We start from the raw sequence: 23,156 nt of genomic DNA, 5'->3' as shown, positions 1-23,156 counted from the left end.
ACAAACTAAATGCCCATTAGTGATTGGGTGGATAAAGAGAATGTGGTATATAAATACAATAGAATATTACTCAGCCCTAAGAGAGAAGGAAATCCTACCATGTGTTAACAACATGGATGGACCTGGAAGACATTACGCTAATGTTAGCGTAATGTTAGCCAGACACACAGGACAAATAATGTATGATTTTACTTTTATGAGGTACCTAAAATAGTCAGACTTCCAGATGAAGCAAATAGAATGGCAGGTGATGGGGGAAAGGGGAAATAAGAACTCATTCAGTGGGTATAAAGTTACAAGTGTACAAGATGAGTAAGTTCTAAGAGATATGGTATACAACATAGTACCTGTAACAGTACAACACTGTGCATTTGAAAATGTACGAAGAGGGTAGGTGTCATGTTAAATATTCTTACCACAAAAGAGAAACTAAGACAAAAAATGAATGGACATAAGGAAACTTTTGAAGGTGATCAATATGCTTAAACCGTTTCCGTAGAGTAGTGGTTATCACGTTCGCCTAACAATATGCTTAAACCTTGATTATGATGATGGTATCATGGGTGTATGGACATGTTTAAACTTACCAAATTGTATATATTAAATATGTACAATTGTTGTCTATCGATTATATTTCAATAAAGTTGTAAAGAAATACTCTATTAAGTACTGGGAAAAGAGAAATGATTAAGACTTTGTGCCTTCTTGCATAGGGCAAGCTGGATAGATACTGAGTAGTTTTAATAAAGCCTGTGTCTATTATAGTCATGTTGCATAAATGAGCATTTCATTGAGGTCATACCAGTCTCTCCAAGAAGAATAATATTTTAAGATGATTTCTGGAGTCATGTTTAACATTTGCTGCAAAAAAATACATTCATAAATTTAAGTGTTAATGTCATATACCCTTTGATATATGCAATGAGGTTTGGGATGCTTAAAAATAAGTGTTTGTAGTTTATGTTTATGGTAATTTCATGGGAACACAGAAAGGATCCTAATGTATTAAGCAAACATTCCACAACTAATTAGGCCATTTACTCCTCAATCCACTTCTCCTCTAAACTAAAAGGACAGAGGCTTCTGGCTAAGAGATTCTGACCCCAGGGGCGACAGGGAGGGTCTGTCTTCCTCAAGGCTCAGTTGTAAGCCTGTCTTAGGCAGCCCTCAAACTTCTTCCGGAACTCAGTTCACTCCACAAGCCCACAAACAAGGCGACAAGCTGACAGGAACTAAGCCAGGATTCTTGGCCTTCTATTCTGTTTCATGAGCCAAAGGGAAAGGAGGCCACCTTCCGAGGTCCAGCCAGCGAGGAATTAAGCCTCCTCCTCCCCTCTTCCTTTACCCTTGCCAGACAGCCTGTGGACAGCCTTCTCAGGCTTCCGGGACTCCTGGCCAGCTGGGAAAGGAACGGCCTTTCCAGACCCTGTGAGCTCGCCAATAAGCCCTTTCTTCCCCCCACTCGAGAGCCAGAATTGGGAGATTACAAAGCCACTGTCGCAAAATGGTCACTAATAGAGGTTTTAAGGGACCAAGAGGAAGAAAGAGTTTCTGGGTCAAAGAAAAAGAAAGAAACTGGAGAGTTTCTAGCAGTGTAGTCATGGTTTTCCATAGTTTGCTGATAATCAGAGAAAACCTTTTCCTTCCAAGGGACCCCAGGCAGGCTGGAAGACGTGTCTCTGAAATCTGTTCAGAGTCGTATTACATTAGTTTTATTTTATGAGCAGCTTTCTTTTTGAGCATGAATCCCTATTCTCTAATGCATGAAAAATTTAAGTTGATACTTTATGAAGAGGTGTAAACATTGGTACCAGCTGATCCCTGTTTCATATGCAGACTTCCTGGGGACCTGGTGGGAAAGCAGCAAGAGATAGTCCCTGGTTCAGACTGTGTTAATGTGCATCAGGGGACTCAGGCATGATTGTTTGATTTGACTTGTGATTAGATCTTTCCCAAGGCTGGCCTTGGTGAGTCTTGGCCCAGGAACCTCCCTGGCCCAGCAACAGACCTCTCTCAAGTAGTGCTGAATCTCTGATACGGTGTGGTATTATTCAGGGTCCACTGGGCTCTGTAAATTCCAAATCTTCTCCAGGGCCAGGTTTGGACTGGAACCAAAGCTGCCTCTACAGTGGCCAAGGGGAAATGGCCAGTGAGGAACAGGAACTGCAAAGTCGTGTGGCTCAAGTGAGACCACCATAACTTTCCATGAAGGACTGAATGTCTGTCCCCTCCGCTCACCACTGTCCATATTCCCAAGCCACCAACAATATTAGCAAACTATTTTTTTATCTCAGGCTGACCCTGGAGAAAAGGCACCGTCTGAATCTCTTTTTCCTAGGAAAGTTGCCATGAGTCTTTTGAGAACTGAGCAGCACTAACTTTATTTACTTACACTTTCTAAGGCTAGGACCTACACAAGGAGAAAATGTACTCTTAAGCTCTCCCTCCAGAACAATGCATCTACTTACTCTATGTCTGCATAACTATAAGTAACCAGGCAAGTAGTTCTTGCTTGACGAAACAAAAGCAAATTCGACCTTACAAGTGAACTGATCTTCTAACTTAAACTTCAGAATCCAGTTCCAATAATCAAATCAATATTTTCCAGCTTCAAAAACCTTAAGATCCAGGGGCACCTGGGTGGCTCAGTTGCTAAGCGTCTGCCTTTGGCTTGGGTCATGATCCCAGAGTCCTGGGATCAAGCCCCACATCGGGTTCCCTGCACAGCGGGAAACCTGCTTCTTCCTCTCCCACTCCCCATGCCTGTGTTCCCTCTCTCATTGTGTCTGTCTCTGTCAAATAAATAAATAAAATCTTTAAAAAACAAAAACAACAACAAAAAAACTTTAAGATCCAGTCTTCGCCTATCAGTCCTTTTTATACATGTCTCATTTAATCTTTTGTACAACTTTATTATATCAATGCTATTCATAGTTTTTAGACGAGGCTGCTGAAACAGGAGAAATCAAGTAACAATATCAGTGTCACACAGATTATTAAAGATGGACTCCACTTGTCTTCGGCCACAAAGCTCCATTTCTTCCACCATCCACATTCTTCGGGTACAGTCCTAGGGCCATTTCAGAGGAAGAGGGATAGCATAGTTGGAAAACAGGCCTCTTCCATCATCCTCACTATCTCTTCCATGTTTACTTTAACTGTTTTACACATTGGGTTTTCATAAAAGATTTTCCTTGAAGGTAAGAAAAATTGGGACACAGAATACTATACCATTTGTCCTCCAATTTCAGACTTCCTATTTAGGAAAATATAGGAGCTAAGACAGCGATATTGGACTGATGCAGTATCTTCTAAGGATATAGTTCCTGAGTGATCCTGTGACACAATAATTGGTTATCATGTTAACCCACTAGACAATCAGAGATGATATTCTAAACTCCCTTGTGGCCCCAATTTTTTCTCATAGACCAAAATATTAATTAAGGTAAATTAGTACAAATACATTTCAGACTCTTTTAATCTTTTACATTTGGGAGAAAATATCAAATTTCCTCTGTTCTTGCCAATTTGGAAAGAATAGGCTATGGACAAGTAGGACAAGTGACCCTCCCATCTGAATACTGCCTCTAGTTAAACTAAAAGAGTATGGGTAATACATGTCATCTCCTGGGCTATGATTTTTTGAAAATGCCTTCTGTCATTAACATTTCCTGATTTCTCTGCATAACAGTGAATACCAAATGCGTAGCATGCTAGAACCACCCCCCTCCTGTCTATTCCAGTTGTACTTTGACACCTTTAAGGATGGAAGACACAATGTCAAGGTATGTGGCCTCAACACTTAGCTGTTGCAAGTGGTTCTTGATCAGTTACAACTGCCTTCTGGCTTCTCCTTGATCTCACTTAGCCTTGATGATAAAGTATGTATGTCTCTTCTCTCCTCTCGTTCTCCACCTTCTCTCTCTCCCTTTCTCTCTATGTATGTAGTATGCAGGGGTGGTGTGTGTGTGTGAGAGAGAGAGAGAGAGAAGCAGAACTCTGATCAACTGAAGTTAGTATATTATAGGAATGATCTCCCTTTCTCCTGATTTATCACTCTCAGATGTGTCTATCAGGGACTTTTCTTAACAGCTATGTCCCTTCTTCAGAAAGACACTTCCATAATAAATACAAAGGACACAATCAAAGCAGCTTACTTTGGTTGGCTAGCTCTTCCCATTAGGCCCACTCCTCAATCTGGCTCAAAAATCAGGTCTAAATTTTCAGTCTGCCAGGCTGCTCTCTACTGCCATCCCATGGTGAGCCACACTTTTTCCTTGAACTAAACCTCTTGGTACAGATCCTCTTAGACAAAGTAGACAAATTGTGAAAGGTCCTCTCCAACAGAAGAGCAGTCTTTACAACAGATTGCTTAGACATAAGCTGAAAATAACTAAGGAATTACTGAGTGAGTTATAGTTTTACCAAGGAGTATATCAGCACCTGATTTGAGAAATGAGAAAACGTGATGTAGGAAAAGGGGAATCCTGGGGAAGCATCAAACTGAAAAATACTAGAAACTTGGATACACATTTATAGGAACCAAGAGACTTAAAATTGCACCAAGAGTCAGTAATGACTTCAACACAATCACTAGGATAGCCTGCTGGTGTCTCACAGTGTCTGTGCAGAAGTTCACGATGACCATAGTATTCATCCAGTCACCCCATACCTCTGTCACTGTTCAGACAGAACTCCTTACTGCTCTGACCCTGTTCCCTCAAATATTCATGAGGCAAAATAGTCACATGTCCCAGTCATTTAACAGACTTTCTTTCATACTTGTTTTATTTTTCTCCTATCACTTGGTCAAAATCAGTAGTATTTTGCTCTATACACATCATATATCTCTCCTTGCTCTAGCAACTGGCTGCCAGACATGGTCATTACAGTATATATATTTAGTTACTGAAAGCACAACTTTACATTGATTAAAATTTTGAAATAACTCCATAAAGCATTTTCGGTATACGGCATACAGCAAACTGACCCAGACTGTTATTCAAACGGTATGCTTAAAGCAGTGCTTCTACTATTTGTCTTTGTTCTCCTTCTATTGTGTTTTTTCTAAACTGGCAAAGAGGGTTTAAAAATCATAATAAAACTTGAATTTTGATCTATACCAACTCAAGACACCAATCTGAAACGCTAACCCAACCTGACTACTCAGTTGAGCGTGTCTAGAGCCAGTATGAGGCAAACGCCCAGATAAAATGACAAAGAATATATTTCCCTAAGAAATATTTCCCTAAGAAGAATATTTCTTCCCTAAGAAGAATGAGCATCCAAATTCAAGCTTAATCAAATCACAGTATCATTCCATGTGGAAGACACAGAATTACAGAAGACCATGCCTTACTGTTGGGAGTCTGGGTCTTCCTTAGGATTCCGGGCTGTCAGTCTGTGGCGAAGTGATCCAGGACTCTGCATTCAACAGTAAATAGAAAAGAAAATGAACAAAAAGATATCAGGATGGCAACAAATGCGGCGAAAGTGCACTGCTTACAGATTACTAAGGAAATAGAAAACAAACTGGAATTAGGTTCATAATCCCTCTTTAAGCAATACTAGACTTCCCCCCACACCAAAAATATTTCTCCACACAGAGCCAGTATGTAAGCCAGTAGTTTCATACAGGGTCTTAGAAACTATGCTATGTGGTTACTGAAGGTAATAAGACCATGTTAGGAGGACCAGGATAAGGAATGAAATAATGCCAAGGCACTTATGACAACATTATTTCATTCTCAGTATTTCTGATGAGTTCAAGGAAAAAATTTTAGCTTCATTAAAGTGTGTCTATAATCTTTGTTAATCACTCTTTTAAGCTAACCTAGGTCCTGGCAGACCACAAATAGTGTTAGAATTAATTAATCCAGTTTCCATTATATTCATGGCTTGTATTTATTATAAGCCACATATTTATTATAAGCTATAGGAATAGCTATTTACCTACTTAGAGATAAAGTGTTTTCTTTTAAAATGATTTTAAATTTAAGAGTGTGTCAATTTAAGGAAAATCTGAAGTAAATAATAGTACTTTTGATATACCAACACAGGAAAAATCATGAAGGCAATTAGTAGGTGACTAAGTCTGTGTAATTCTATTTATTTATTTATTTATTTATTTATTTATTTTAAAATATTTTTATTTATTTATTTGACAGATAGATCACAAGTAAGGAGAGAGGCAGGCAGAGAGAGAGAGGAGGAAGCAGGCTCCCCACTGAGCAGATGCGGGGCTCGATCCCAAGACCCTGGGATCATGACCTGAGTCGAAGGCAGAGGATTTAACCCACTGAGCCACCAGGAGCCCCTATTTATTTATATATTTTTAAAAGATTTTATTTATTTATTTGACAGAGAGAGACACAGTGAGAGAGGGAACAGAAGCACGTGGAATAGGAGAGGGGCAAGCAACTTCATGCTGAGCAGGGAGCCCAATGCGGGGTTGGATCCCAGCACCCTGGGATCATAACCTGAGCTGAAGGCAGACATTTAACAACTGAGCCACCCAGGCACCCTTATAACTTTATTTATATAAATAAGAAAGGTTAAGTATCGATGGGAGACTGGAAGCTACATCATGATAGTCAAGTATTTCTATATCAAACTATCTCCAATATCTGTTACAGTACATGGCATAGAAGGTATTTGATAAATATTTTCAAAAATAAATAAATAACTAGCTTCTGGAGAATCTGGAAGATATTTGGATGTCTGAGTTGCTTGTATGCATGGAGCAGGCTTTACCCATCACTGTAAATCTAACACCTACTACAGGTCCTTGATATAATAGGACTCCACAAATACTTATAAATATATAACTGAACAGGCTTAAGTATCTTGATTTTTTTAAATTCTCAGAAAAAATTCAAAACATAAAGGCCATATCTTTCTTACTATCACTCCCACCAAAAAAAAAATACTTTGGAGCAATATTTCCAAAAGTCTTTCAGTTTTGACAATGGTGTTCCAAGGTGGGGGGACTCTCCTTGAGGTTCAGAAAATAAGAGGGTGTACTGCTGTAGATAATTTTAGAAAAACAATAATACATCCAACTCAAAGTTGACTTACTTTTTATCATTGCCATGCATTGACAATTCTCAACCGAGACAGTAATAAAATGTTTCCCACCAGGCAGATAGCTCCCCTGCCTCCTACCTGGCACACCACAGATTTCAGAAAAATTGGGCTCTTTACCTAAACTAACAAATTATGGTGATAAGGAATTTGGCAACGCCAAACTTTCTGAACCCAGAGACCTCAAGAGTTCAAGCAAGGGTGGACAGAAAGGAAAATCTAGGAAAGCTATCATATCCTAAAGAAAATTCTTTTTTTTTTTAATATTTTATTTATTTGACAGAGAAATCACAACTAGGCAGAGAGGCAGGCAGAGAGAGAGGAGGAAGCAGGCTCCCTGCTGAGCAGAGAGCCCGATGAGGGGCTCAATCCCAGGACCCTGGGATCATGACCCGAGCTGAAGGCAGAGGCTTTAACCCACTGAGCCACCCAGGCGCCCCCTCCCAAAGAAAATTCTAAAGCAACCCAGACAGAGTAGCAGAAGGGGTTTATTTGGGAATCATCCCACATGGCTTTCCAGTGTGTTGGTGAAGGTAAATGGATAGAGCCCAGGGACAGGACTACTTCCTCTGGCCGGAGTGTCTGCCAGCTATGGGACAATTTTTAACCAAGCCATTCAAACCTTGGATACTGGATAATGGTAACTGTTCTGTGCTTTCTTTGGTATCATTGCTATAGACGATAACCAAGAAAGCATTACTTTGATACCTGCATAGCCTATCAACAGCAAATAATACAAAATTATGGGTTTGGATCAGTAGGTGGTCTTACAGAAAGTCTTGAGGTAGCTTGATACCTTCCTCTTGCTCTGGACTTGCTCCCCATAATCCAGCTCATTTCATACCTAATGTTAACTCTTCTAAGGTTATCATCTAGGCTGGATGTGGGCCTTGCTGAGTTGTCTCCCTTCTCTGATCCCAGCATTCACTCACTTAGACTGAGGCCATGAATCTGATCATTCTTGCTTCTCACTGCCTGGTTCCTGGCTGAGGTAGGATTCAGGGTTTAAGGCATTGTCTTCAGAACATCATTTTCCTGTTCAGTTACAAAGGCTGACGTAGTCTCCACTTCTCAACCAAATCTGGTATCATGAGAAAGCCCCAGTGATGGAAATCACTGTCAGCCGTACCTAATTTTTCAACAATGAAGAAACACAGATATGAATAGCATACATATACATACACATCCACACATATATGGATACATGTAGATATATACATAGTGTCACATATGATTTAAATTAGAAAGGAGGCTGAAGTTGCTGATTTCCTTGATTATATTTTTTTTTTTTTTAAGATTTTATTTATTTATTTATTTATTTGACAGAGATCACAAGTAGGCAGAGAGGCAGACAGAAAGAGGGGAAGGGGGCGCCTGGGTGGCTCAGTGGGTTAAGCTGCTGCCTTCGGCTCAGGTCATGATCTCAGGGTCCTGGGATCGAGTCCCACATCGGGCTCTCTGCTCAGCAGGGAGCCTGCTTCCCTCTCTCTCTCTCTGCCTGCCTCTCCGTCTACTTGTGATTTCTCTCTGTCAAATAAATAAATAAAATCTTTAAAAAAAAAAAAAAAAGAAAGAAAGAGGGGAAGGGAAGCAGGCTCCCTGCTGAGCAGAGAGCCCGATGTGGGGCTCCATCCCAGGACCCTGGGATCATGACCTGAGCCGTAGGCAGAGGCTTTAACCCACTGAGCCACCCAGGTGCCCCGCCTTGATTATATTCTTTTTCCAACAAGAAGACAGGTCTAAAGCAGCAAGTGAGAGACAGTGAAGAAAAAAAAACCAAAAACCATTATTTACATAACATATATACTAGCCTGTGCGTCACCAAGTACTGTTCCATAAACTATCTCATCTAAATCTCCTAACAACACTACTGATATTATTATTTCTCATACTAGAGATGAGGAAAAACACTAAGGAAAAGAAACTTTTCCCAGATCACATAGCAAGTACGGGAAGGAGTTCAAACCTATCTTCTTTCTACCGGCTGCCTTAGTAGACACATCTACTAATGACACCAATGCTTTTGGATTAGGTCCTACAAAAACCCATGATGACAAAGAATTCTATCAATTTTCTCTTAACATCTTATCAGGGAGAGAAAAGAGACAATGCTCTAATGTGAAGCAAAATGCCATGAGGTGTAAAAGGAATGGGATGAAGGTAGAGAAACAATCTCATTCCCATTTCCCACATACCTAGATCAAGTCTTCCAAGTTTTTCCCTAATTAAACAGCCTTTTTTATTCTTCCATCCCTTCCTCTACTTCTCAGTCGGCCACTTAACTAACATTTTCAAGTTGTTTTTTTCCCACAAATTTGCCAGCCTTCTCGCATTTTCAGCCTTCACATGTTTAATGAGAACACACTGGGTATAAGGCCTTATGTCAATCCATCTACTATAGGTTGCATTTTCTAGCAAGCATTAGCATAAATACCAACATGTTTACATCATAATTACTTTAATTCCCTTGGCCCCTACTAGACCTGGAGTGTGTCATTCCACAGTGATTTCAGGGGTAAGAGATGATTATTGGTCCATGAAACAAAAATTACAATAAATGCTTGGAAACTTGGCACACTGCTTCTAAAATGATCCCAACTTTACATCAGGTTTTGCTGCATAATGCTTTTATATTGATGTGAGCAAGTCACTATTTTCTAGGTCTTTAGGTTCTCATGTATAAAACAAGGATCAAAATTACTATCTGAATAGTTGCCAAACTGAACATTTTGTCATCTGAAAGTTATGTTAAAAAAAAAAAACAAAAACAAAACATGTTTTTCCCTGGAGAAAATCACTAGGTAAATATTATTATAGAATTAGCAAGATCCTTTCCTGGGTTTACAACTTAAAAGTTAGAGACCTTTCCCTATTATAGGTAAAAGAGTTCAGCACAACTAGCAATGTTGCAAAGCAAATGTCTAGGAAGTAAGAATTTTAAATGGCATGTGAACTATTACTTATTACATAATTACATATGAATGTACAAAGATCTATATTTGGGGCTTATTATTAATAACCATATAATTAACAGAAGTAGAGATTGAAGTCAGAAGTCAGAGGCCCAGTTGTTGTTTTTTTTTTTTAAGACTTTATTTGTTTTTTTGACAGAGAGAGGAGACACAAGCAGGCAGAGCAGCAGAGGGATAGGGAGAAGCAGGCTCCCCACTGAGCAGAGAGCCCAATGTGGGGCTCGATCCCAGGACCTGATTCCAGGACCTTGGGATCATGACTTGAGCTGAAGGCAGTTGCTTAACCAACTGAGCCACCCAGGCATCAGAGGCCCAGTTTAAGTGACTGCCATTTTATGAGGGATATTTCCATTTTTTGTACAGAATAGAGATTTATATATTCACTAGTAAAAACATATTTGACTAATGAATGCAAAAGCACTGTTGGTATAGGATAGAAAAAGTCTTATATTTATTGAGCACCTATCATATTGTAGATGCTGAACAAAGTGCCTTTGTGTGTTTGTGAGTGGTGGAAGTGGAAGAATGGGAAGGCGAGAAGGTGTAAGAGAAAGAGAGGAATGGAGTATTCTAGCCGGAGTCTTAGCTCTACCCATCATTGGGTTCATACATGTCCAGCAAACTGGTGACGTTATCTGTCTATTTGCACAATGGAGATAAGAACCCCTTAAGAGTAGTAATTCAGACAAACTGGCTTAGTCCATGACAGTACATTGTTTGTTAATGGGGTATGACAATCCATGGTACCGCTCCTTTGAGTTGTGTCTTGACCTAAGTGTACATGGACTCATATATATGGTACTTGTCTATTAAAGAGGTATTTATATTAAATCAGAGAAAGAGAAGGAAGCCCCATTTGGGCAAGGGTGCAGGGTAGTTTGTGTGCATGCAAGACTACAAGGAACACAGTACAACTTTGGCACCTTGAGAGTTGAGTAACTTGGCTACACCACAGTGGCAGCACCTAGTCTCCATGGTAGCACACACGCAGCTCCTCAAAATAATAATCTGAGAAGAGTGAAAAGTAGATATGGCTGTGGAATATATTGCTGGCAAATGCGGGGGTACCAAGAAGCAGGGTCCTTGGCATGGAACTGAGCATGGGCAGTGGTGGCTTGCCATGAAGTTGAGAAGATAGGTATCACCAAAGGCACTTGAAGCAGGATGTGATGGTGGTGGCTGGGGGTGGCAGGATGGTTGATGTCATCTGATAACTAAATGGATTTCTTGATGAACACCCCCCCCACCCCAGGGACAAGGTGTTGCAGGGCCTGAATTCATTACAATAGCAATGAGTTGTCCATCAGAGATATGCTATTTCCCATTTACGGGACCCTGCAAAACATGGTTTAATATCAAAAATATATTTAACCATGATGATGGAAGGTCATTGTCCTCATCTTACTGATGAGAAACTGTAGCTCATAAAAATGAAATCCCCTTAGGGTTACGGTATAACCAGTTGAGTAGTGGCCCTAAAAAGATACATGCATGTCCTAACTTCTAGAACCTATGAGTGTTACCTTATATGGCAAAATATATAATTAACATAAGGATCTTGAGAAGAGGAGCGTATCCTGGATTATCCAAATGACCTCTACATGGAATCACATGTACACTCATAAGAAAGAAATAGAGGGAGTTTAGGGGCACCTGGTAGCTCAGTTGGTTAAGTGTCTGACTCTTGGTTTCAACTCAAGTCATGACCTCAGGGGTCGTAGGATCAAGCCCCAGGTAGACTCTGCACTGGGCAAGTAGTCTGCTTGGGGATTCTCTCTCTTTGCCCCTCCCCCATGTTGTGCATGTGCAAAAGTGCACACTCTCTCTTGCTCTCTCTCTCTAAGATGAATAAATACATCTTTTTTTAAAAAAGAAGCAGAGAGAGTTTTGAAACACATACACACAGAGGAGAAGACACACAGAAAAAGAGGAGGCAATGCAATCACGAAGGTAAAAATTGGAGAGGTGAAGCCACAAGCCTGGAGCCATCAGAAGTTAGAAGGGGCACGGAATGGCTCTGCCAACACCTTGATTTCAGTTCTAGCCTCTGGAAATGTGACAGCACGCATGTCTGTTTTAAGCCATCCACTCTGTGACATTTTGTTACCATCACCATAGGAAACCAATATAGTCATACAATCATCTAGTCAAAAGAGGAAACACGTTTCAGATCTAAGTTTGTCGGACTTTAAAATTTGTCTCTTTGGGCCCTGCTGGGATGTCTCCCATACCCCATCAGTACATGCTGCAGCCATACAGTTCTTGGGCCTTGCAAAGTACTTACCATCTGCTTTAGTCAACACCACCTTCTATTTGGAAATGCACTAAAACTACTGGATATGTTAAGATTTAAATGAAAACTATATGCAGTAAGGGCTACAGGAACTGAATGAAGAAAACTTGTTATGGCCAAAAATCAGGAAAGAGTTTATGGAGAATGCTTTGAATCGTGAGGAAAAGGATGCACATAATTGGATAATCATGAAGGACCAGGTAGAACATTGTGGAGTCTCTGAAGAACAGCTTGAGCAATATTTCAAGGGGAAAATTACAAGCTCCATCCAGAGTACACTGTGCAACCCAGCCTGCAATTGAAAACCTTGTACTAAAATGAGAAACTAATTAGATTTAGAACCTGATTGTTTCTGTTATTGCTACAGAGGACTGTTACTATCCCTTCTGGAATCTATGGTATTCTTATTTATTTACCAAAGATCCTTTTCTTAAAAAAAAAAAAAAAATCCTTCTCACATCCAAATTCATTATTGAATTGGGTTTGTAGCTACATCTCTTTGTGGCCAAGAATTTTCTTTCTGTCCACGTGCCTCTCTCAATGCCATCTGTTTTGCTAAAGGATTTAATGAATTACAAAACAGCCCAGCAACATACAGGGCCACAAAGACCTGGTTCTTGAAGAACAGGTTTTAGCTTTACATCATCCCTTCTTCTCCACCAAGGTGAATTAAGTAATCTTTACAAGAGATAAAATTACCTGCCCTCTTGCCTAACATAATAATGAAAAAGAGAAGGCCTTTTATCTATTCATTGTAAACAGAGTAATCACTATTTGCTGTGGCTCACAGAAACAATATCAACAAACCACCAAAACGAATGTGTTTTTCATTTTATCTGAGAACCTTAAGAACTTGGTAGTCTTAACTCTAGTTCATTATGTCCAATGATTTATCTCTGATGGCAGAATAACAAGAAATATGTTTATGTCCCAGGTAGCAACAGCATCACCCCAGATCAATATTCACAGAGACTGTGGGAAAGAGGTTCAGTTTTTGCAAAAACACCTACGTATATATCCCACCTGAGAACAGAGAAGCTGAGATGGGGAATTGGGGTGTGGTACTACTTTCTGGAATCGCTAGTCAGGCAAAATCTGTATTACCACAAACTATGGAGCATTAAAAAAGTTTAAAGCATCATCTCTGCCTTAAAAATCTAGTTGGAGAGATGAGACACAAGTCTTAAATTTTAAATAATAGCCCCAAACAATCAAAACAAAAAGAACCCAAAACAAGGGTTCAAGAAAGCAAAAATAGCCCAAGACAGGACACATTTAATTATCAGTAATTGCTACAGGATGTCAGAGAAATAGAGAGAACATCTCATACGTCTGGAAAAGCTCCATGGCAGTACCAAGATTTGAAATGAATCACGCTGGATGAGTATAAAAAGCCAAAAAAATCAATATCTAGAATCACCAAATGGTGCCTTTATGAATATTCAGTAAACTCGAGTAACACACAAGGACTGTCCTGTTCATGTGGCAGGACCAAATCTAATATTCACTGACTTGAACCAGTAAATAAATATCTATAGCCTTTTCATCCATCCCACCATATAAATGTGAAGATGCAAACAAAAACATACATTCTTATTTTAAATGTGTTCTGCAAGTAGAAACTCTAATCTTATGAATTTTATCCCTTTTGGACTAGGGTGTTTGTACTGACCTTAGTTCATCTTTCTTAAATTAGCATCCAAGGACCAGATTTTCCATTCCAAAGAGCATACATGACTCATCCAAGGACAGAAAGCAATTAAATTTCCAAGAAAAAGCCTCTTCCTAACATCCTGTACACCTCACTTTATCAATAAGAATTTACTTAGAATCATGATTGTGATTATGATTATTACTACTACTAATTTTAGTGATGGAAAGACTCTGGTTCCATGCCCTCTATGATAATGTCATACGATTATCAAACCTGACAGACAAACCTCATATTTATTGTTCTGCAGATCAACCTAACCACTTGCCCAATAAATATTCCAGAATGTCTGCTTTATACATGGCAGATACAATGGTATAAAAGAAAGCTACAAAGTCTATGTGTTCATGCAATTTACATCCAAGCATGTGTGTGTATGTGTGTGTACACAAGCATGTTAAGGGGAGACAGACAATAAATAAGTAGCTCAAGTGAATAAAAACAATTTCAATTGTGAGGTGTCTGCTATGTGAAAATGATGATGTAATGAGATGGAGAGTGACTGAAAAGGGTGACCATAAGTGGAATTACAGTTATTTTAGATGATGTGGTCACCAAAGACCTTTCTCAGAAGGTCATATTTCAAGAATTGAATGGAGGCAGTGATGTGAAGACCAAGGGGAGAGTGGTCCAGCCAGAGAGAAAAGCAAGTATCAAGGTCCTGGCTTAGAAATGAGCTTGTTAAAGGAGGTGGAGGCTAGGAGGTTGGAGAATGAGAGGGGGAACTGGTTGGAAAAGAAAGCAGGAAGAGGAAGTAGGCAGGAGTTAGATCATGTGGGGCCTTGTGGACCACAGAAATAACTCAATATGCTTGGTTAGGACAAATATTAACAGTGATTTCATAAGATCAAGGCAAATTTATTTGAATTAATTATATCTTCTCTTCTATGTTATGATACTTATTGTAACAAACATTTGAGATATTTATTTGTAACATTTACTAGAAATATACCATTTAGTAAAACAGAATTGTTGTTTACAGTTTTATGATCCTATTTGAGCTTAAATAAGAAATAAGAATTTTACAATATATTTCAATGTTCCCACCCTCTCTCACAATACTTTCTACACAAAACTTTGGAAAACAAAGGGGAAAAGCTACAATCACATAACACTAACAAATCGCCTATTTTCAGTTGTCTTTGCTCCTTCTTATATCTGTCCTCAAGCATACAGCATCATGATATAGCTTTAATCATGGCAGAAATATGATTTTCCTTCACTGCTTTCAAAGTACACTTCGAGTAGAGTACTTATTATTTCGTAAGATTTGGTCATTGGCAAGAAGATTTCTTGGCAACTCTAAATAAGCCTGGCAAACCAGGTTCCATTGATCACTGCTTGCAATGATTTTCCCCCTCTCATTGACTCAGATCTCTACTTCTTATCAAAATTGGCCTTTCAGGGTAAAAAAGGACTTGAAGCAAAAAGTAATTTCTGATAAGCAGTAATGAGCCTGACTCCTTCTTACGAGGCTCCCTGGGTATAAAAATTAGATTCTAAGTAATTCTAAATAATTTTTGAGAATTCACAGGAGGAGAATTCTTCCTTTTGGTTGAGTGTCATTTGGTTGCAAATGAGAAGACACAGCTGTGGGATGGCTAATTAGAAGATTTTAACCTCACCTCACTATGTCTTAACAAAACCTAGAAAATAGACATTTTTCTTAGTCTTTATGTAAGACTTTAAAGCTCCCTGACATGGGGATTTGAATATAAGGATCTGGAGAGCTTAAAAGGTCAGTGGAGGAGTTAGCGGAATTGATTTTTTAAGGAATGGATTTTATTTCATAAATTCATGTGTTATTTAGAAAATTGAAGAAGAAGGACCAAATACAGTATATTCTGCGCTACTCCACTTTTTCCCCCAGAGAGTTGTCTCTGATATTGCCACAGAAATGAAATCCTTTTAAATAAAACCTAATAGAGTTTTCACAGAAATTATTAATAAAATTTAATATTGGTTTAAGTGGAAGGCTGTAGGGGAAAAAGGGAGAAAATCTATCATTTGTTCTGGGGTTATTTTACAAGTTTTTAAATTTATATATTTCCCCTTGCAGGTATCACAGGCATCTCAAAACTAGTACAGTCATCACAGAATTCTTGATAGTCATGCTCACTATCCATTTGTTACTCCACGGTTCTTCCTAGCCTCCTAAATCACGAGGCACCCAGTGCCAAACCAAACTAGATCATACTTGATTCTCCTCTCTCAGAGCCTCCTTCAACTCCATCCACATTCAAACCACCTGCAAGTCCTACAAAATATATCATAAGGCTACAATCAAGGAGTTCCTGGACTGTGTTCTCCTCTGGAGGCTCAACTGGAAAGAGTCTGATTCCAAGCTTATTCGGGTTCACAGAATTCATTTCTGTGCAGCAGTTTGACTGAGGGGGCTGGCTTTTTATTGATTATTGGCTAAAGTCTACTCTCAGGTTGTAGTGGCCACCAGAATGTCCTAGAGGCTGTCTATATATCCTTGCCACACAGGTTTCTTCAACATAGCCACTCATTTCATTAAGCATATAAGAAGAGTCTCTGGTTCAAGTCTGCTAAGACAGTTCTATATAACATTATGATGGGAGTTAGTCCTATCATCTTTACCATATCATTAATCTAAGTATAGGAGTGACATCCCATTACCTTTGCCGTATTTATTTGGCTAGAAAATAAGTCACAGATCCCACCCACACTCAAGGGGAAGGGGTCTGCCCGCCCCATTTTAATGGATATCCTTTACCATAACTTTTTATTTTGTGGTTTGGGGCTCATATTATTTCTTTTGCTTACTTTGATTTAAATTGTTCTTCCCCGGCCTCTTAGTTTCTTTAGGTGGAAACTTAGGCGATTGATTTTAGGCCATCCTTCTTTACTAGTAAATGTGTTGTAGGGCTGTTAACTGCCCTCCAATCACTGTGAAAGCATCATCCTATTTTCATTTGTCTTGTTTTTATTTGCATTCAGTTAAAAATACATCCTAATTTCCTTTTGATCTCTTCTTTGACACATGAGTTAATTAGAAGTGTGCTTTTTTTGTTTCTAAATACTTCAGGATTTTCCAGATGTTTCTGTTATTGAATTCTAACTTAATTCTATTGTGATCAGGGAATATATTTAATATGTCTTGAATCCTTTTCAAATTAAAGAGGGCTATATTATGGTCAGAATATTGTCTATCTTCATAAATATCCCATAAGCACCTGAAAACAGTCCTTCTATTATTGGGTAGAGACCTCTATAAATATAAGTTAGGTGAGATTAGTTGATAGAGTTAAGCCGTCTATGTCCTTATTTAGTGTAATAATTTAGTGTAATAATTTTCTATTATTTATTTAGAAAGGGTTGCTGAAATCTCTAATTTTGTTACTTTTATATTTGTGTTTCATGTTTTGGAAGCTCTTTTTTTTTTCCATTTTTTAAAATTTGTTTTCAGCATAACAGTATTCATTATTTTTGCACCACACCCAGTGCTCTATGCAATCCCTGTCCTCTATAATACCCACCACCTGGTACCCCGACCTCCCACTCCCCACCCCTTCAAAACCCTCAGATTGTTTTTCAGAGTCCATAGTCTCTCATGGTTCTGTTTTTAAGTGCAGAAATATTTAAAATTGTTATGTTCTCCGGATGAATTGCCCTCTTTGTCATTATGAAATGGTACTCTTTATCCCTGGTCATTTTCTTTTTCTAATATCAATGTAGCCACTCAGCTTTATTTTAAGTTGTGTTACCATGATATAACTTTTTGTATAATTTTACTTTTAACAAATTTATGATTTTATATTTTAAGTAAATATCTTATTTTCTTACAGGCAGGATATATTGGATCATCTTTTTTTATTCAATCTGATGATCTCTCATTGTTAATCAGGTATTTAAACCATTCACATTTAATGTAATTATTGGTATCATCTCATTTAAATCTACCATGCTTTTCTTTGCTTTATATATATCCCATCTCTTCTTTATTCCCTTTAGCCCTTTGTTATGTGTCTCCTCTACCAAATTCATATTAAAACCTTAACACATGATGTGATGGTATTTGGAGATAGGGCTTTTGGGAGACATAGTTAGATGAAGTCATGAGGATGGGGCTCTTATGAGGGGCCTTTTAAGGTGGCCCCTAAAAGGAAAGGAAGAAAGAGAGATCTCCTGCCCCCTCTTTACATTCTCGCACAAATGAAAGGACATGTGAGGACATAGCAAGTAGGTAGCTATCTTCAAGCCAGGAAGAGAACTCTCACTAGAAACCATGAGTTGGCTGGCTTCTTGATCTTGGACGTCCCAGCTTTCAGAACTGTGAGAAATAAATTTCTGTTGCTTAAGCCCCCAGTCTATAATATTTTGTTAAAGCATCCTATAATATTTTGTTATAGCAAAGGATGTCCCTTTTTCCTGCTTTCTTTTAGATTACTTAAATATATTTTAAAATTATTCTACACTATACACATTAGTGGCTTATTAGCTTTACCTCTTTTTTTTTTTTACAGTGGTTGCTTTAAAGGATTATAGTATATACATCTTTGAAATACAGAACTTCAAGTAATGTTATGCCATTTCATACAGAGTGTGAAACCACTACAACAGTATACACCCATTTCTCCTCTCTCATTCTTTCACTATTCTTGTCACACATGTTATACCACAGATATTATAAAACCCCTCAATATGTCATGGTTACTTCTGCTTTAAATAATCAATTATATTTTAGAGATGATTTTTTAAAAATAAGAAAAAATATTTCAATATATGCCTACAGGTTTACCATTTCCAGTGCTCTTCATTTCTTTGTGTAGATTTAGATTTCAGTTTTTTTCTGAGGGTCTTTATTTTGGTTTTTGTATTTGAGAGATATTTCTGGTGAGCATACATTTTAGGCTGACAATTTTGTTCTTTCAGTACCTTGCTTTTCTGTCTGGCCTTCATTGTTTCCAGAAAGTCTGTAATCATTCTCATCTTTTTTGCCTCTGTATGGACTGTGCCTTTGGCTACCTTTAAGATTTTCTTTTTAATACTTACTGGTTTGGGCCATTTGATTATATTCATTGGTGTATTGACGTAGTTTTCATCATGTTTTTATGCCTGGGATTTATTGAGTTTCTTGGATCTCTGGGTTTATATTTTTCATCAAATTTGTTAATTCCTCACCTTTATTTCCTCAAATATTTTTCTATGCCTTTCTCTTTTTTGAGGACTCCAATAACAAATATATTAGTCTGACTGAAATTTTTCTATACTTCTCTGATATTATTTTTCATTTTTCAGCTTTTCTTCCTCTCTGTGTTTCATTGTGGTTATTGTCTACTGCCATGTCTTCAAATTCACCAACCTCTTCTTTCACAGTGTCCAACCTTTTGATAACCTCATCCTATACTTTTAAATCTCAGGTATTTTTTTTAATCTCTATGGTTTATTTGGGTCTTTCTAAATATCTTCTATGTCTCTCTTTAATGTGTTCATGCTTTTTTTTTTTTTTTACTTTTTGAGCATATGGAATATATTTTTAATATCCCTGTATGCTAATTCTTACAGCTGGGTCATTTCTGTCTTTTTGTATTGATTAGTATTTTCTCTTATACTAGGTGTATTTTCTTGCTTCTTTGCATGTGTGAGAAAATTTTTATTGGATGATTAATATATGAATTTTATATTTTTGGATGCTGGATATTTGTATATTCTTTTTCATATGTTTGAGCTTCATTCTGACACTCAAACAAATTACTTGATGAGATTTTCAAGGATTACCTATAAACTTTGGTTTGGAAAATCAGAGTAGTCTTTAGTTTAGAGCTAATTTTTCACTGCTATTAAGGCAATACAATTCTGAGTACTCTACTCAATGCTCCATGTATTACAGGGTTGTTCCATTCTCTCTGGAAGGAACAAAAATTTTAACAAGCCCTGTATAATCTCTTGTGTCTGTTTCACCTGATCTTTTATAGGTTTCTTCTCCAGCTGTAGTGATTTCATCACATCCTTGTGCTGAGCAGAACACAGTAGAAGACTTAAGGAGAACACTTTGGAGATCTTTAAAATCCTCTCTCTATGCAACTCTCTCCTCTCCAGTACTCTGCCTTGCTAATTCTTATCTCTTTGGTCTCTCTGAATTCTCAATTCCATCTCCTCAGTTCAAGGAAATTACTGGGATCAGTTACAGCCCCTTCCTGGAAACTCTTGAGGCAGTAAGCTGAGACCATCATAGGGCTTGCATCTTTTTTTTTTTTTTTTAAATTTCCCATAGGTATCATTGTATTATACTGCCTATTACTCAATATCTTAAAACTGATTTTTTTAATAGGCTGTCTATTTTTTTTTCATTGTTTAAGGTAGGTGAATAATGTAGTCTTTGTCCCTTATTATCACTAGAAGTGGAAATGTGCAGGGATCCTTTATCTTTTTTATTTTGTGACATGGCTTCTATTGGCAGTCTGGTGGGATCTGTTTACACTTCTCAGAATATTGTTATTAAATTCATATAACCATAGCAAAGGAAACCAATTATTCTGAAATACATTTATCAAAATATTTTTTAAAATAATTGTGTTACTGTAATATATGTGCTTCTTTATTAAAATATTTAAAAGTTCTAGCAGCAGGTCTAATAATTACTAAATTTGAAGCAGTATTGATCATAAATAATATTTCCAGATACCTGCAGCAACTGTATGTATTATGAAAATATTTTTAAATTTCTATTGGTGACAAAAAGAATGGCTAATGTAACAGATTTGGATCCTTCATTCATAATAGGAGGAATGCTAAATTTCAGTTAGAGTTAGTGAAATTAGAGATGCATTTTTTTCTTTTTTTTTCTTATCCATATTAATGGGCCTCTGCATTGTCCATGAACATCACAGAAATCTATGGACCCTATGGTAAGAAATGCCCCCCAATTCTTTGATTGTGTGGAGTAAGTCATGGCAAAATTTGCTGTCTCCAACACCCTTGGTTTCTCAAGCTTGCTGCTAGTTCTATATCATCAATGTTACTGAGGTCCTAATGAACAATAAGATTAAATGGGATCATAGACAAAGCACTTACTATTGTGCGTGGCACCCAGTAAGCCCACAATAACCCCAATAACATTAGCTATTAATCATCATCACCATCTTTATCAGTAAGCCCACAATAACCCCAATAACATTAGCTATTAATCATCATCACCATCTTTATCATGATGGGGGGGACCACTTCTGTGGCAAGGAACAGGCCAAAGTATATATAATGTGAAGGGCCCCTCTTAAGGAAAATCAATAAAACATTTTCTTTTCACCAATTTTATGAAAACTTATGGTTATATAAATGCACCTCTAGGGTCTCTCCCTATTCACAGCAATACAAATAAAAGGGAGACTGAGGTAAATAAAAATCTTATCATATAAAAGTCAGCATGTCCCAGGTATAAATAAGAGAATCAAAAACTGTGTGTGCATGTGTGTGTGCACACACCTGCATGACAGGACAGTGAGCTCTTGCTATGAATGCATCCTCAAAGCCTCATCTCAAGATAGCTCATTGCTTTCTTGCTGGGTAGTCTTCATATATGACAAGTAGTCCTTATGAACAGAGATCTATCTACTGCCCCAGAAATTTGTTTAGCAAAAAGTGCTCAATACACATTTGTGAAATGAATTTTATATTCTGGTATCAGGAATAAAACCAGGGAACAACAAACAACAAGTTGAAAAATAACCTTAGAAATTAAGCTACTTGCAGGAAAAAAGGCTACTTCATTCTAAGGATCATTAATGGGCAAGAACTCAGTTACCAAAACTAGACCATAAGCTCTTGAGGTGTATTATAAAACTTCAAGAAGGCAGGGATTCATAGCCTTTGATTCATATCTGAATCATGCTACTGAAGATCCTAGTATGTCACCACCACGCTTTCTGTAAATGCTCATTGAATGCATGAAAAAGCTATACTGTTTTAAACTGCGTGTTCTCCGCGGACTGCATCACAGAACTTGCCCTACTTAAGAGCGTTAGTTGGGTAGCAGCAGGCTTTTTCTCATTTGTGAGCAAAATGACTGGCATGTCAGATACTCATGACCACAGAGATCATCAATAGGGAATGAGCTTTGTAAAGAGCATGGCTCTCTGGGCTTCGTCTGAGGAGGGCTCCTATTTCCAACACGTGTTTGTTCAGGATCATGCTACCTTACAGTTTCATCTGCAATAGTGTTCAAGTTTGTGTATGGCTTGTCAGAAATTCTGGCCACAGGATGGGACTTGCATTGGGCTCTTGATCCTCTCCTATGCCATCTTTTTGAAAAGAGTTGTTAGAAGTGGCTCCTGTGATAAAGCAAGATGTTTTGAAATACATCAAACCAGTGACATTTGATTCTTCCTCTTTGTGAAGTGGGGCTATTTGTTTTAGTTCATGGAATAAAACCAAATACTTGCAGACGTGCTGTTACTACTTAAAATCGGACTCTTCTCTGAACATGAAACAGAGAGAGGCCCTAAGTACCATTCCCAGCACTTTCCTCTCAGTGGGATAGAAAGCTTTTGTGCACATAATGAACTCAGATATTTTAATAGCTGATTTGTACCCTTCAGGCCACTGTTGTCATAACCTCTACTGACTCACTGTAGATTATTATGTGGGCTTAGCATTGTTGATTTATTTTTTTTCATATCTGTTCCCAAAGCGATAGAAATTACCACTTCCTTTTAAAACACATTTGTTGAAATGGTGCTTTTCTTCTAAAGGGCATTTAAGTCATTTTTATTTAAAATAAATTAATTAAATTTATCTTCTTCATTTGCCTCTATGTGACCTTTTGGGAACTTGGAAATTAAATTTTCTCCCAATATTTTACTTTCCAACTTGGCAAACATTGACGTTGTTTTAGATTCTGAGCAAAGTTGAAAAAGCACAGATTTCTTTTCAAAATCACTTCAAGTTTAAAACAAGAAATGATAACAAATCTGGAAATTTGCCTGCTGTAGTATAAGCTTTACTTTTCCTTTTTAAAATAAATTACAAAGAAGGAATGATGAACGTAAAAAATAATGGGATCATTAAAAAAATCAACTAAAACAAACAAAAGCCACCCATGAGAATGATTTCAACGGTAAATAGACTCATTTTA

General features: G+C 37.8%; 1 protein-coding gene across 1 annotated transcript in view; it reads right to left on the bottom strand.

Moving 5' to 3' along the window:
• SEMA6D (semaphorin 6D) overlaps positions 1–23,156 on the bottom strand; it is a 573,086-nt gene that overhangs the window by 301,968 nt on the left and 247,962 nt on the right. The window contains exon 3 of the mRNA XM_032343613.1: positions 5,360–5,424. The gene's annotated coding sequence lies outside the window, so the exon portion shown is untranslated. The remainder of the gene's footprint in view (positions 1–5,359; positions 5,425–23,156) is intronic.

This window comes from Mustela erminea, chromosome 5 (assembly GCF_009829155.1).
Source record: "Mustela erminea isolate mMusErm1 chromosome 5, mMusErm1.Pri, whole genome shotgun sequence".
NCBI classification, from domain to species: Eukaryota; Metazoa; Chordata; class Mammalia; order Carnivora; family Mustelidae; genus Mustela; species Mustela erminea.
Note: the sequence above shows the minus strand (reverse complement) of the source record. Positions and strands in the feature narration are given on the sequence as shown.